The sequence below is a fragment of the Simochromis diagramma genome, unplaced genomic scaffold (genome assembly GCF_900408965.1).
Source record: "Simochromis diagramma unplaced genomic scaffold, fSimDia1.1 OVJJ01000216.1, whole genome shotgun sequence".
Lineage (NCBI taxonomy): Eukaryota > Metazoa > Chordata > Actinopteri > Cichliformes > Cichlidae > Simochromis > Simochromis diagramma.
The window spans coordinates 15623909-15630382 of NW_024386883.1; positions in this window are offsets into that span (position 1 = coordinate 15623909).

Genomic DNA, 6474 nt, shown 5'->3' on the forward strand with positions numbered 1-6474 from the left:
GGGCTATGTGCTTCCTGAAAGGCTAGAAAAATGCTATGCTCACCACTGCCCCTAGAGGCTGAAGAAAAATGGTGCATGTGATTAGTGCAGCACAGGCATGGTGAGTGAGGCTATCAAGAAGCTCTTTGTACCTCTGCAAGCTCGTGGAAAATAAAGGTCTTTCAATACTTTTACAAACCTATCCTTAGTGCCTGGATTGTGATGTTTTAAGATACTTGTTTTACAGTACTCTGCAAAGTCTGGAGCTATCTCTCATTTCCCTAATTTCTTCATATTTTGCTAGGAGAGTTCAGTGATTCATTGAAACATCTGCAAACATACATAGAATAAATTTCTTAATGCAAAAATAGAGTTTTTACAATTCTAATGTGCTTTAAAGTCAATATTTGATATGTCCACCTTTATTCTGCAGCACAGTCTGAACTCTCATAGTCACGTAGTGTTCAGGAATAGTTCTCCAGGCTTCTTGAAAGACATTAAAAGCTCTTCTTTGTATATTGGCTGCCTTTGTTCTGTTCTCTGTCAAAATGATCCCACACTGCTTCAATAATGTTGAGGTCTGGGCTCCGGGGATGCCAGTCAATGCTGAAAAATAGAGTCGATGCCACTCAGAAGCTTTCCAGATCCACAGTAGATCAAAATCGGATGGTACTTTTCCGTATTCATATTTCCATCAATACTGACGAGCTGTCCAACGGCACTGTCTGAAATCCAGCCCTAAACCTTGACAGAGCCTCTTCCTTGTTTTCCAGATGTTTTCCAGTAGTTTAGGTCTGTTAGCCATGACAAAACAGGAGAAATTACAACAAAATTGAAGAGTCACAGCTGAACCCAGCACTCCTGACAGCTACGGTAGCTGGCTGCCACTCTTTGCATGGTGAGTTTCACTATCTTCCTTTTGGATAAAGTTTTGTGGTCCCAAAGTAGAGAACAACAAACTTTAAATAGAGTTTTGTTCCAGCAGCGATCAGTCAAATAAAGAAATCATAGTTGTGCGGCATAATGCTATGTGGCCTCTCTGTTATTTTATTTAATTATGTGTTTTCAGTCTATTGTATCATGTTTATCTTATTGAAAATGTGCATGTGTGGATGGATGACCCTCTGCTGCAGACCAAATCTACCTGGCTGGCTCATCATCGTCAAGCTCTCCTGAATAGATGCACTGATTATGATCCTTCTGAGAGAAACAATAACTGCTTTCTGTCTGTGGCGGCCTTGTCTTCGACACATTTTCTTAAAACCACAAAAAAAAAAAAAGAGCATGAGCTTTGTCCACTGAAACCAAAGTTTATGCGTAAAACCGCTGTTTGGCAACAAATGGCGCAACAGTCAGCAAAAGTGGTGACGCTAAGCTTGCTGCAGCCAACTGTAATGTCAGAAAGCAAAGTGAAACCAAACCAAACTCATTTCCTGACTCATCAAAATCAAAGTGCTGTCAGAGTGGTCAAACTGAGGGCTTTTCTGGGGGGGTTACATCAAAATTGCATAAAATGCAAAGAATAAGACAGTGAATAAGAACTCAGCGTAAAGAAAACTGCATTTAAACCTGTTGTTTGAGGTACTGTGTCAAAATAAAAGCACTCATGACTGCTGCTGGCATTTTACGACTTGTGATATTTAATCAAAATAAAAATGCTCACTGATCAGGGTTCATGTAGCATGTTGCAGAGGTATCTGGGTGACATTAAACCACTTAACATGAGTACATGATTCATAGTGTACTCAAACTATGAATCATGCCCCTCCAATGAGTCACAAGAGGAATCTGAGGGGTCCTAATATGCAAGAAAGAAGAAAATATATGAAAAATACATAGATTCAGTTAATTGTGTGATCATTTATAAAGGTTCTCATATAAATCGTACTTGTTATTAATCTCTGTCTCTCTTCCACAGCATGTCTTTTATCCTGTCTTCCTTCTCTCACCCCAACCGATCACAGCAGATGGCCCCGCCCCTCCCTGAGCCTGGTTCTGCCGGAGGTTTCTTCCTGTTAAAAGGGAGTTTTTCCTTCCCACTGTCGCCGAAGTGCTTGGTCATAGGGGGTCATATGATTGTTGGGTTTTTTCTCTGTATGTATTATTGTAGGGTCTACCTTACAATATAAAGCACCTTGAGGCAACTGTTGTTGTGATTTGGCGCTGTATAAATAAAATTGAATTGAATTGAACTGAATAAAAAAATAAAAAAGGCTAATTACCTTCAGCTGACCAAGTCCTTTATAATTCCAACCAAGTAACTTTGTCATTGGAGTCTCATCATTGAGCTTTAGAAGTGTGTTTATTGTGTGTTTAATTAGCTCACAGCTGTGTTGCAAAGGCCTGTTAGAGGCCTGCTAAATTCTATGATTCTGCTTTACTTTTCATCTACATAGAGACAGAACATAAAAGGAGAGGGGTTGGAGAAGAGCAAGCAAACTAATTGGACCTCCTATTAAATCCTGAGAATATGTTACAGTTCCTTGAGTCCAGCTAAAGTTCCTTCACCTGCTGACAAACACCTGTGGGTTCAAAAAACACTTCGGGGACAGTTTTTGCTTTGTGTTTGGTGTGAACTGAACATAATACATCATCGAAAGAACAGACTGGAAAACTGTCTGCATGAGGAAACTCGTCGCAAAAGGTGCTGAATCCTTATTATGAACTTATTTTCTGTAAAGTATAATAAATTGCATTTACATTAATATATGAATCGGTATGGTGCAAGAGTCATATAAACATATTCATTCCTTGCATTGGAAAAATTAAACAAAAGCTAAGGGTCACAATAATTAAAGAATTTAATTCAGTGATGAAACGATACTGTACTGTCCAAAAGTGTTGAGCCATCCCTCATTTCTTTATGTTTTGCTATGGAAAGTAGATGCAATGCTTACTTTAAATATGCAAATGCATATAAATGTTGAGGTCTGGGCTTTTGGGGAGGCCAATCCAGAACTGGTAGTGTTTCATTGTAGGTTTTTCTTTCCAGGTATGTTTTTACTGCTTTGACAGTGTGTTTGGAACTGCTGCCATGCAGTAATATAAAGTCTTTTGCGATTCGATGGTTGCTCAAAATTTGTTGCTCATTTTTGACAAGATCGCCATCACCAGTGGTTGAACGGAATGACAGAGCCTCCACCGTGCTTTACAGAAGGCTGTAGACATTCACTGTTGTAGCTCTCTCCTCCTCTGTACTTACTGATGATGCTTATATTGAAATATTTCAAATTTGGGTTCAAGACTTCTGCATAGAACTGTGTGTTTTATTTTGCCTGACTCACTGCACCATCTTGTGGAACAAACTGGTATTACTGGAAAGTACAGCTTGGCTTTAGCTCACCTTCAGTGAATGTCTCTCAACACAGTGCAAAGATATTTTGGACGCGCAGCCACAGATGTCATTTGTTCACAGTCTGTTGAGAGCTTTAGTTAAATTTGCAAAGTTTCAAACTGCTTTAAGCTCAGACCGTGGACGGAGAGATGAACTACGCCTTCGGTGAGATGACCTGACTCTCACTGTGTCCCCTGTTCCTGTGCTTTGTACAGAAAATAGCCAAATTGTGTAATAGTGGCTTGTTTTGCTCATAATAACACCCCAAATCACACAAACACTGAAGTAATCATGGCACACATCACTGATTTTAACTTAAGTGCTAAAAATCTGAGCTTGAACAAAAGTTGTGTGCAAATTATTCATTTAAATAAACAGGAAAGCAAAATAGGGCAAAAAGCTACAAAACAAAGTAAACTTCCACCTTGTGCTACATTCCTTTAAAACGATGTAAAGCTATGCTGTTTCCAGGTCCTGACGTCTGGCTTTCACACTTCCCTCCTGCTGATCCTGATTTTCATGTCATTAGCTGAGGTCTGAGTCCTGCAGCCAGTGGATGCTCTCCAAGGACTCTATAAGCTGACTGAAGCTACACTTCAGGGCCTTTGGCCATTTTTTTTATGGTTGTCAGAGTATCAGTGTTTAACCTTAGCTTTGCTTGCCTGCTTTTCGTTCAGCTTATGTTTCTGGCTAGCTTGATTTTCATTGTTAACCTGATTGATTTGTGCTTTTTTGCCTTCTGTTACTGTAACCTGGGGAAGTTTATAGGGAATTGAGGTGTAGGCTTGTAATCTTTCTGTTAATCAGTTCTTATGTGAAATGAGGTGAAATGGAGGACCCAATGTGCAGACTCCAGGAGGCAAACGTGAACTCAAACTCAGCTTTATTCCTGGATGAGAGGCCGAACAGAAAACTAAACAAACTGAAAATAGCAATAACAAACTGGCATGCAGCTGGCACGAACACACAGTGTGGGGTGATGGTGATCCCAACACAGACAAAGGAAAACACAGGGCTTAAATATACAGAGGGAGCAATCAGGGAATGAGAGACAGGAGGGAAACACAGCTGGGATAAATCAGGGCTGAGGAGACCAAGGAAGCAAAACCAGAGACTTTAACATAAGACGCAGACCTTCAAAGTAAAACAGGAAACATGACACAGACGCCGACTTGACACAGGGAGACAGCAGACAGGGGAGACAGCAACTATGGATCACAGACAGAAAACCAGAAGACTAAAAGTCTAACAAAACCCACACAGACAACCTACACTTAGAATAATACAATAACCCATAAGACAAAGAAAGCTAGAATATAATGAAATAAACATAATCAAAGAACCAAAAACACAGAACACTGGGTTGACGACCCAGGCACCCTAACACAAATCAAATCAAAATGTATTTCTATAGCACATTTTAAAAACAACAGTGTTGACCAAAGTGCTTCACAATCAGCCAAAAAGAGAATGAAAAGATAAAACAAACCATTAACAAACAAAACAGACCAACAAACAACACAGGTAACAAACATTAAAAAAAACCAAGCCGGATGATAGTCAAACCAGTTTTATTCAAAAGTCAAAGTTAAAAAGTGAGTTTTAAGACGTGATTGAAAAGACTGAATAGACTCGGAAGTACAAATATCAACAGGAAGGTTATTCCAGAGTCTGCATTTGCAAAGGCACGATCACCTCTGGACTTCAGCCGAGACCACGACTAGAAGATCTTAGTGCTTTTTTGGGGTTATACAAATAGAGGAGTTCAGTTAGATAGCTAGGTGCCAAGTTTAAAATTTTAAAAGCAAGAAAGAGGATTTTAAAATCAATGTGATATTTGACAGGGAGCTGATGCAAGTTAGCTAAAACTGGAGTGATGTGATCATACATTCTAGTACCAGTTAAAAGGTGTGCAGCAGCGTATTGCTGCAAACAACAGAGAGAAGAGTGGTTGAGGCCCAAGTAGAGAGAGTTGCAGTAGTCCAGTCTAGTGGTGATAAATGCATGAATAAGTTTTTCAAGGTCATTCCTCTGAATGACTTTGAAAAACTTAAAAATCTTGGCAATAAAGCTTTTTAAACAGACCCAAACAGCCTCCTCGTGTTCCCACATCTAGTTTTATGTTACTTCCCTCAGCCCTATATCTTTTTGGGTTGTAAGGAAATTATATTTACAGTCAATTAGGTGCTAAGACAAACCTCCCCACAGGGGGCAGTGTGGCTACAGGAGGAGAGGCATACACTAGAATGTCTACAGACTTTCTTCAGTAATCAGCAGGCATTAGTTATCCAAAAGTCTGGGTTAAAGGGAACCAGCATGCACAGTATGACACCATCTGTAAAAGTAACTCTAATTAAACTAACAGTTTCACTTTGACGTTGATCATTTGTCTGTTACTTTTATTTTGTTGATGCCAGTTAAAATGCCACCACTGCTGCTGTTTCCCTGTGCTGTATAACTCTAAACCAACAATAGCTCAGTATTGTCATCTTTTTTTCATCAAAACTTCTTTGCAGGGTTTTTTTTTGGTCTTCAAATGTATTTATTTCATGTTCAAGTGAGTATTTAAAGCAGCAAACCACAGCATGTGTGTAACAGTGTGGCTTACCATTTTGGTTATTTTAAATAGTTTTTTGATAAAACTGAAGCTTCGTAGCACAAAATAATGATAAAAATCAGGCTATAAATAGACAATTACAAACTTTTAGGGAAACATATTCAGCCACTATTAGATTGCCATATATTTGTTGGTTATAAGAAATATACAGAGCATAATAAAACAAATGGTAATATTATCATAGAACGATAAATCGTGAAGTATTTTAGTATGTTACATGACTCTAAAGTGACAAAATGATCAAATTATAACAGAGAAAGGCTTTTCCGTTATATAGACAATTACCCACAATACTACTCACCGAAAAAGGCTCAGTCATTACAGATCATATCGGATATAACATTGAGTCCATTTTGTACAATTTAGTCATTCTAAGTTTTAGAAAGGAGGATTACTCAGGGCATTGGCTGACAGGTTTGTTAGTCAGTGAGGGTTCAGTTTAAAAGTTAGAGCCACAGCTTGCTCGGTCGTCACATCCAGTTTCAAAACAGCAAGATTACAAAGTCAAAAACACCTGAGATTTCATAATGGGCCTTGACAGACC